We start from the raw sequence: 10,882 nt of genomic DNA on the forward strand, positions 1-10,882 counted from the left end.
CTTCTTGCATAGGGATGGCCCCCAGGTCCAAAGGACATGCTCAAATCCAGGACCTTGTTGACCCCTGTGGAACTGGCCCATAATATTCCATGAAAAGCCATGGCCCTCCCAGCCAGACCAGGAACTGTCCAGTTAGATCCCTTCTTTTGGTAGACCATAGTCACTTAATTTACATAGTCCTATTGGGTGGGTTTTACATAGCAAACTAACCAATCCCTTGGTAAGATTGTGGCCTAGCCAATCATTTTTGGAAGAATTATAAACCCAAGATCAAAAAGGCAGTATATATGAGAAGCCCATTACTCTAAAGAGGGAAAGTCAGGAACCAAACCCATTCTCCACCTCAGAGCTTGTACATTTCACCTGAACTATCCCATGTCTCTGAGTATTTGACATCTTGGGTCATGATTGACACATCTACCAGGATCGCCCCAAGGTGGATGGATGGTTACTGATGGACCATCTGCCTCCTCACTGCCCTCATGCCTTCTACCCTTTTCCACTCAGTCACGGGGCTCACTTCCAGAGTTCAACCTTCCCTGACCCTGTCAGGCGGCTCACGGGCCACCCATGACTCAGCCCAGCCCATCTCTGCCTGGGCTGAGCTGATGCCCACGGATCTGTGCATACCAGTCCAGGCAGAAGATTTTCCCACGCACTCTCCCCCACGCATGTCCCTGCACCTGGGCCCTTCCTGTTTCCACCCTCCTCTGTCCTTGGATTTGGGAGGCGCCTCCTACCACCCACTTGGCCCATTGGCTAGCCCCCTCTTTTAGCTTCACCATTCTGTCTCCTGATTCCCATCTGTCGGTGTTCAAACATGCTGGGTGTCCCGTCTTAACAAACCAGAAATCAACAAACAAACAGCTTCTAGCCGCTAGCCCACTCTCTCCACCCCTTCCCTATCAGGGTCTCCGAAGAGCTGTTGACATGTCCTCTCATCTAGTCTCCACTTCCTTTCCTCCCCAGCTTGTCATGTGGCTTCTGTCCCCATTGCACGCCAAGACTGCCGTCAACCCGGGTTACAGATGCAACCCTTACTGCTCCACCAAAGGACTTCTTCCTGGTGCGTGCTGCAGCGTGGGCATAATCGGAGGCTAATCTCTTCCCAGTACATTCTCTGGAAACTGTCTCCCTTCCTCTGTAGCTAAAAAGGAGGCTCCTCAGCCTCACTTCAGGTGCTCACTGTCTCCTCCGTGGGGACCCTGAGCTCTGGCTCCCATCCTGCCCACTGACACCCCCCACTCCCACACCCTTTACGCTTGCCTTCCCCAGAATAGGGATGCTCATGGTTCCCACACCTGCAACTGATCCCCTTCTCTGAGCCACAGCATCTTCCTCTTGGACCCAGCTGTCCCTCACCAAGTGTCAGGGTGTGTGGGGCAGGATGCCCTCTTAGCTCTCATAGGCTGGTGGCCCACCGCTCTGGCCTCCACCTGGGGGCTAGGGTGGCAGTGGTCCTCCTGACTGTGTTATAAAGTAGCCACAACCTCACACTCAAACCAGGGAAGCTGATCTGCATTCACAGAGTGCCTGGGCCAGGGGCTGTCAGACAAGTTGTTGTTGTAAGTACCGTTGAGTCCATTTCGACTCATAGCAATCATGTACTGGATTTCCAAGGAGCAGCTTGTGCGTTTGGAGTGCTGACCTTGTGGTTCACAGTCCAGCGCTTCTCCTACAGTGTCACACCAGGAGTCCAAACCTTTACGAGAGCAGAAAACTTCATCTTTCTCCTGTGGACTGACTGGTTGGTTTGAACTACTGACCTTGAGATTAGCACATCAGCTCGTAATCCATTACATCGCCAGGGCTCCTCCATTCTCAGGCAGGTTAACACAAACAAGTCATCCAACACAACCTCTCAGACTTCCAATCCCATTTACCCATTGTATAGCTGGAGAGACTGAGGCCCACATAGCCAAAGTAAGAGCTCTCATTCATTCTTTCAACAAATATTTCTTGATGCTGGCTAGGCCTAGAAGGAGTGGAGGGTCAGCGAAGAAGAGGAAGTTCCCCCAACACGATGGATTGACACAGTGGTTACAACAAGGGGCTCAGATCTGGCAACAACTGGGAGTATGGCGCAGGAACAGGCGGTGTTACATGCTGTTGTGCAGAGGGTCCCTGCAAGTCAGAACCAAATAACAACAATGACAGTAACAGGTGGAGGAACACGTGGGTGGTGCAGGCGGTTAATGGGCTCGGCTGCTAGCTGAAAAGTTGGTGACTTGAATCCACCAGGGGTACCTTGGAAGAAAGGTCTGGAAATCCACTTGCTAAAAACCAGCCATTGAAAATACAGTTGTAATCTCACATGGGTTCACCGTGAGTTGGAGTCAACTCAATGGTTACTGGTTTGGTTGGGGGTTATACATGTTTAGGACGTGTGCATTGGATACAGCAGTGACCCAAGCAAAGACAAGAGCTTCCATTAGCAGAAGACAGACTATCAACAACATACATCAGGGTAAGGAAATAAGTGATGAAGGAAAAAGACGGAGCAGATCAGGGTCAGAGGGGCCGGGGTGCTGGGTGGGCAGGGAGGGGGCAGCTGGCAGCGTTACATTGAGTGTGACTTGTGAAATAGGTCTTGTCTCGGAAACCCTGTACAGGGTTGCTATGGGTCGGAACCGACTCGAAGGCACGCAGCCACAGCCACAGCTCTTCCTTTTATGGGTGAAGGGCACGGAGGTTTGAGATATGGGGGTCTGAAAACCTAAATGTAACAAAGCACACTTGTGTGTGACTTCCATGTGACTATTTTGATATTATAATATTCTGGGATGGGGTGCTATCCAATACAACCCATACTATTATGATGGGAGATGGCATCCTTTCTATCACTGCAATTTCAAAGTAACTCTGGAATGGGGACCATCGGTCAGATTTCTGTTTCTAGAAACACTCGTGTGTAACTGTGGCACTTTTCTTCCTAATGGGTCTTCCCCGCCCCCCCAAACTTCTGAATGTGGGGACCCACCATGGACAAGTATACAGAAATCTCCCTCTGTGCTGACCACTCAGGCTGGTTCCTGGCACAAAGCATTTTGTCTTCTCTCGGTGGAGCCCTACCGCCCCCTAGAGGACCCAAGTCCCAGAGGCTCAGTTTAGGAATGCTCAGGCCTTGCTGTCTTTGTACCTGCTTCTGTCCCAAAACAACCTTCGTCTTTCTGCAAAGAGACAAGACATAGGAGACCCCAAGTACAGCTGGCCAAGTCAGACCCCTGAATTATGGGCTGAACATGAAAGAGCGCCACTAGCTTTGTCTAAAACAGCAAGAAGCTCCATGGACACTTCTCCTGGCCACGCTAAAGACCAGAAAGCCCCAAACTGTAGGATGCTCCATGCCCCCAATTTCATTCAAAACAAACCTAACATTACACTGAAAAACCAGAGGGGGAGAGCCACAACCAGTCAGGGTTTTGCATGACGAATACGAAATCTTTTTAAAAATACATCTCTCTCAAATTATTAGCAACCAACAACAAATATTTGGTACACCATTCTGCTTCTATCTGAATGGTGTTACCATTTACACATTTATAAAAGATAGAGTCTAGCTATTGCTCATGAACAGGTACATGGTTCTGAGGGCTCACCATGTGTGCACACACTCATACATAAGAGGAAATGGAGACAGTGTTGTTAAGCAACCTACTCAAGATCACACAACCAAGATCAAACACAGGTAATAATGATGGGGCTGCAGCTCTTCATTCCTGAACTGGATCTCCTAGCATGGGGACCATCCTGTTTTCTGTCCTTCTCTAATTTGTCAGGGTGGCCCCACATGCCGGAACGTGAAAGAACTCCCTAATGTTGGGGAACCCTCAATGTGGTGGCTGCTATGCATTGTTGGGTCAATTCCGACTCACAGAAACCTGGTGGCACAAGCAATTAAGTGCTTAGAAAAGTTGGTAGTTCAAATCCACCCTGTGGCTTTACCAGTCCGTCTCCAGAGACTGGACCCTCGTGATAATATGTTCGAAAGTAAGAGAGATGAAATTGGGCCATCCTGGCTTCCAAAGAGCCTTCTGACTGTACTTCCTCCAACACAGATTGGTTTGGTCTTTTGGCAGTCCATGGTACTTTTAGTATTCTCCTCCAACACCAGAACTCAAATGAAAGATCGGGTACACTGCTCCTGTCAAAATGACAGGAAACCCTATGGGGCAGATCAGTCACTTGGAGTCCCTATGAGTTCAGTCTGGTAGAGGACAAACTTTTCTTGCCTCCTACATGTGTCTGGATTCTGCCTGCCACTTTCCATCAGTGATGCTTCCCAAGGGCACATCAGCACCCCGGCTCCCTGTGTAACCCGCAGTGGTTTCCCGTCTACCTTCACAATGGCTCCTCATCCTCAGAGCTCAGCTCACTTCCTCAGGGAGACCCTCCTGACCTCACTCTTTTCCCCTCCAGCCCCTCCCACACCTGTAGCCTTATCTGTGCCTCCATGCTCACCTGACCAGTGCACCCCTGGACTTTGAGCCCTAGGAGGATGGATGAGGGCTCCTACAGGCTACCAGGAGTTTAAATCGATTTGATGGCAACTGGTTTGGTTTTTTATATTTGTGTGTCCCCTGGTACCCCCACACACACTGCTACTGCTTGGGGTACAGCGGTCACTCAAAAAATACTTGATGAATAACTGCACACGTTGAATGAATGAATGAATACTAAGTATAGCGGACGCTCACAGGAGGGAGAAACCCCACCTTGCGGGGAAGGGAGGGCACCAGGGAGATACTGAGGAAGAAGTGGCATTAGAGTCAGGGTGGGACCTACACCTGCAGAGGAAGGAAAAGTGGTGCTTTGGGGAGACCACTGCAGAGGTTGGGAAGGCACTCCAATCCCAGAGAAAGGGAATGTGAGACCCTTTCCAAATGAGAGCCGTGGTCTTCCATGTTCTGAGTTCACATAAGACTGTGCTCCAACCTGTTAGGGATTGAACTGTGATTCCCAAAATATGTGTCAACTTGGCTGGGCCATGGCTATTATTGTTGTTAAGTGCCAGCGAGTTTGTTCTGACCCATAGGGACCCTTTGTAGGGTTTTTGAGGAGCAGCTGGGGAGCTTGAAGTGCTGACCTTGTGGTTCAAACGGAGTTTGCAGTTCAGTGCATAACCCCCCAGTGCCACACAACAACTCTCAGTATAAAGTAATTATGCTTCAACTTGTAATCTGAGGTAATTATCCTGAATGTTGCAAGTCCTCACCTGTAGCGTAGTGGTTACGAATTGGGCAGCAAACCTCAAGGTCAGCAGTTTGAAACCACCAGCTGTTTCACAGGAGAAAGATGAGGCTTTCTGCTCCTGTAAGGATTTATAGCCTCGGAAACCCTATGCAGGGTCGTTATGAGTAGGAACCGACTCCATGGTACACCATCACTACCCACCGGGATATTAATGGGACTCCTGGTATGGTACTGTGGGATCAGCACTGGACTGCAACCACAAGGTCAGCAGTTCAAACCTACCAGCTGCTCCTTGGAAACCCTATACAGAGTCACTAAGAGTCAGAACCGACTGGACAACACATAACAACAGAAGATTAGTGAGGCAGGATACAATCTACACAGTTAATTTACATCTTGAGTCAGTATTTTTTTAGACATAAAGAAAGATCGTGAAGGATCAGTACCACCAAGAAAGAAGGTCCGGGAGCTGAGCACGCCTTTGGACCCAAGGCTCTGTGGACTTCCCACATCCAGAAGAAGACTGATGCTAAGGCACATGGAGACTTCCAAGGGGCACTGGGCCCATAGGTGTTTAAAAGAAACAAGGACTTTCTTCCTGAACTGAGAGAGAGAGAAAGCGTTGTCTGAATTCAGGTCTGCGGGAGAGTAGATTTCTGTTTGTTAAAGCCACTCACTTGTGGTATTTCGGTTCCAGCAGCCCTAGATAATAACCACCCCGAGCTTGAGTCTTGTCGTTGGTCCTACCTGGAATACCTTCTGTTCATCCACCACCAGCTCACATCCCTCCGCCCTCCAAGCTAAAAGCTACCCACAGTGACTTGCTGGCTGAGCCTGCCCCAAGAGCATGCTTTGTATCTTCCACACAGTGAGAGTTAATATTCCTGTTTTTTCTTATACGATTTAAACTCGAAGTATTCACATAAAAATTCAGATTCCATTTTCTCTTGGAGAATGATGTGGTCCAAAACTTGCCCCATATGCTTCCTGGTGTCCAAGGGAAGGAACTGGACAGCGATGGCCACTCTGTGGGGACCAAGTTACCTGATCACCACTAAGTCACAACTCCTTGCTTCGCTGCCCTTAACCCCCACCATTCCTGGTCTTCATCACCTGCCCAGTGAGTTTCAGACCTACACACAGATAAACCTGGGTGTCCTACCCACAGGACACCTGGTGGTATATGCCCACATCTTGTGTGAATTCTGGTGCTGGCTGGACACTGGGCATGCAGAGAGGAAAAAAACACACAAAAGATGGACTATTCCCGTGGCTGGTCATTCTTGTCACTCAGGACTCAGCTAGGTGCCACACCTTCAGTGACATCTTTTCTGACCCCCACCTCTGCACTCCCTGTTAGAACTTGTACGACCCACCCACCTGGCTCTACTGCTATTTCCCTGGCTTGCTTTCTTTACAACTCTCCTTGCAACATATAACTGTTCTTTGGGGTTTTGTGGGTTTTTCAGCTCCCCTTCCCCCTGCAGAATCAGTTTCAGGAGGGCAGGAATCAGATCTGTAAACCTGCAGCATGCTAGGTGCTCCGTGAATATTTGCTGAAGGAAAAGCAGGTAAGCAGACAGATGGTTTCCATTCTAAAGGAGTCTCCACTTAGTGGGAAAGAACAGATCTAAAAACTCGACTGGGTTGAATGGTGGCCGCCCTCCAAAAGATACATCCACCCAGAACCTGAGTGTGGCTTTATTTGGAGATGGGCTAAGTTCACTGCTGCTGCTATAACAGAAATATAATACTTGGATGGCTTTAACAAACATTTATTTTCTCACAGTTTAGACTAGAAGTCTGAACTTTAAGCATCAGCTCCTCCCAACATCTGGGGGCCTGGTGATCCTTGGAGATCTCCATGCATCTTTGCATCTTTCCTTCTCTGGGTCTAGGAGGTTCTCAGCACCCGGACCCTGGACCTAAAGAACACTCTCCACTCCTAACTTTTCTTTCTTGGTAGTAATTAGGTCCCTTTCATCTCTGCTTCTCTCTTCTTTCACACTTCTTATAAAATATGTGGCTCAAGCAAGGATGAAACTTGAGTAAGGGCAAGACTCAAAATACACTCCCCCACTTCGATTCTGCCTCATTAAGATCCAGAAGTTAGAATTTATAACACATCACCAAATAGAAGATCACAATGCAATATTGGGATTCACAGCCTAGACAAGTTGACACATTTTTGAGGGACATGACTAAAATTCATAACAAGGTTTCTTTATACATTTAATTAAGGATCTTGAGATGAGATCATCCTGGATTATCCAGATGGCCCTAGATCCAATGACAAGCCCCTTTATTATAAGAGGTGACTCAGAAGAGAAGGCCAGGTGAAGCTGGTAGCCACCAGTCAGGGAACATCTAGAGCCACCAGAAGTTGAAGGAGGCAAGGGCAGATTCTCCCCTAGAGCCCTTGGTGGGAGGTGGGCTTCCTGACACCTTGATTTCAAATTGCTGGACTTCAGAACTAAGACAGGATAATGGTGTGTTCAGCTGCCCAGTTTGTGGTGCGTTGTAACGTCAGCCCAGATATTCAGACAGCCACTCACCACCATGGTTACTCAATCTTCAGCCAGCAGCATCAGAGTCTGGCACCAACGAGTGTCTCCTGCAGGGGGCGCTCAGCCTCACTCCCGGGGAGCATCTGCCCCTGAGATGCAGGAGCTGAATTACCATAGGTCTGGTCTATTCTTCACCCACCTCTTGAGGACACGGTTTTCCCTCAGCTCACACCCTTCCCAAATAGGTAACCTCCGTTTCCCTCTGTGTGAAGGTCCTGCTTCCACCTCCAAAGCCGACTCCATGAGGAGCTTCCCTGCATCCCAGAGAGAAGTGATCTCTCCTCATCCCTGCTCTCCGTGTCCATCTCAGGTAGACAGGATCATTGGTCCCTTAATACTGTCTCTCCAGAGCCACAGCCACTCCAGGCCTCTTCTGTCCCCCGTGCTGACTGACACGTATACAGGAGTCTAAGTACTGAATGAACTTGGGGAGCAATGTCTCTGAAAACCAGATCAACACATATCTCTAGGGGGGTGACAGGGGCCAACGTTCTGACTTTGATTCAGCCCAGGGATGTCCTGGAGAGCACCGTGGATTGTTCTCGGCTTAGAGGCCAGGAGGGCACCGCCCCAGTCCCTGTCCCTCCCAGTCCATGCCCTTTCTCAATCTGAGTCGATTTCTGTGGGGCTAGAAAATGTTTTTGAAATGATGCAAGCATATTTCTGAGGTCAACATCTAGTCGGAAACAACTTCCAGACGGTGCCCCGCTTTCAAGAGCAAGAACGAAGCAATTGGGTGAGTCACCATCCAAGCCATTTGAATGAAACAAAGATGCACAAATGCTCTGCTTTCCTCTTGCGCCAGAATGGATGAGCTCAGATGCAGCTGGAGGGAATTAAAGGGGATCTCCGATTCCCCAAGATACGAAGATGGTCAGCAGGCCCGCCATGACTCACAGTGAGAACCACGGGGATATGGCCAGGCCGGGCAGTCTGGAACCTTCTGAGGGGACTTTGGTGGGGATGCAGTTTCAGAGAGGGCTCTGGGAAACCAGGACTGGTGCCTGGTTGGTGAGATGGGGGTGGAGGAAGTGGTGGAGGGGGTTGTTTCCAAGAGGACCAGGAATGACAGACCCCGGAGTGTGAGAAGACCTTGACGTTGTACCTGGAAGATACTGCCAGACCAACTCATTTCTCAAATGCACTGCCTGCCAATAGTGGTCCCATTTCCAAGCCAGAGTACCTGCTCCTCCAAGGACTCCTGGATCCCACCACCCCCTGGAGAATAAGGGTTATAGAAAGTGTCACCATTTCCAAGAATCTTGGGGCTCCTTTGGGGAATGTTGCGTTTGCCAAGGTTTTGAACTTGGACGACTCTTTACCAGAAAGACTTTTTTAGGCCGAGAGGGAGGCTGAGTGGACAGAGCTGAGGGATCAGGCCAAGCAGGCTGCGAAAAACAGCTCCAGACTGCATCCTAACTACGGTTTTACCATTTGTAACTTCCACAAAGGGTTGGCAGGGTGACTGAATGGGTCGAGAGAACGTATTTTGTTAGAATTAAACTAGGTTCTGAAAGTACAGTAATAACACATGCATGTGGTAAAATGTGCATTTCCAATCATAAAGAAGAAGACCCCTGGCATGGCACTGCAGAATAAGGACTGGACTGTTAATCACAAGGTCAGTGGTTCAAACCCACCAGCCGCTCCTTGGAAACCCTATATAGGGTGGCTATGAGTTGGGAACAACTCTATGGCACTTAATAACATATCCAAAAGTCTTCATCCACCAGACCACTCCCAAACCCACTGGCCAAAGGTGCTGATTTTTTATTTCAAAATTTCTGATGGCATTTTTGTTAAGTGCCATCGAGTCGGTTCTGACTCACAGTGACCCTTTATAGGGTTTCCAAGAAATGGTTGGTGGGTTTGGACCATCGACCTTGTGGTTAGCGGTCCAGTGCTTATCCTACAATGCCACACCAGGACTCCTTTCTGATGGTATTGTTGTTGTTGTTAAGTGTTGTGGAGTCAGTTCTGATTCATAATGACTCTGTATAAGGTTTCTGAGCAGCAGCTGGTGGGTTTGAACTGTAGACCCTGTGGTTTGCACTCCAGTGCTGATCCCACAGTGCCACATCAGGAGTCCTCTGATGGTACTGTTGTTGTAAGTGCCAGTAAGTTGGTTCCGACCCATAGCGACCCTGCATGGGGTTTCTGAAGAGCAGCTGGTGACCTTGCAGTTCAAACAGCTTTGCAGTCTTGTGCATTAATCCACAATGCCACATCAGGACTCTATGGTATAGTTGGTATAATTTACGTTTAATAACATCTCTACTTCTATTTCTTGATTTATCAACTTTAGATAGCATTGAATGGTTCTTTTGCAGAAAGGTAAGGAAACTAGCTTCGTTACTCCTATTTCTCTTTGTCCACCACAAGCTTGTTAGTTGTATCTTCACAAGGTCAAGTTTAGTTACATGCTGTGAGGCTGTACTAGAGTGTGGATGTCACTAAGGTCAGTGTGTCTGAATTCAAATCCCACCTCTGCCACTTAACTTGCTGTGTATCTTTGGGCAAATTATGTAACCTCTCTATGTTCCAGTATAAAAAAGTAGGCAATGATAACACCTGCTTCCTAGGGCTGTCCTGAAGACTAAATGTGGTAACTGATGCAAAGTTCTAAGAACAGTGCCTAATATAAAAACAGTATCAAGAAGTGTTAGCTACTACATCTTGCTATTCTGTGGTAGATTTAGAATTCCATTTTCTATGAATGGTCAACAGGCTGTCACTAAAATATGAAAAAATTACATAGCATCTACAACATGACAAGTAAATGTCACACTAAGGAACTAAGTGTGAATGGAGTTATCACTGGTTCAAAAGCCAAAGAATGACTGTAACACAATGGAGAATCTTCCAAGTATCAGGTTTAATCAATTCTCTTGTAGCTTCCTTCTAATGTTCTCCTGTGTCATTGTCAACTTCAACTTTTAAACAATTTTCATGCCACTCTCTTAGATTCCTTTTCAGGAGATTGGCAAATATCCTTGGATTGTTTTTTCACATAGAGGACATGAATGGTGAATTTTCAAGCTCTTGAGTGTCTAAAATTATCTTTATTTTGCTTAGACAGAGTTCTAGATTAAAAATCTTTTACCAGAGAACAAACAAGATGG

This window comes from Chrysochloris asiatica, unplaced genomic scaffold, assembly GCF_000296735.1.
Source record: "Chrysochloris asiatica unplaced genomic scaffold, ChrAsi1.0 scaffold00023, whole genome shotgun sequence".
In the NCBI taxonomy this organism is placed as follows: Eukaryota; Metazoa; Chordata; class Mammalia; order Afrosoricida; family Chrysochloridae; genus Chrysochloris; species Chrysochloris asiatica.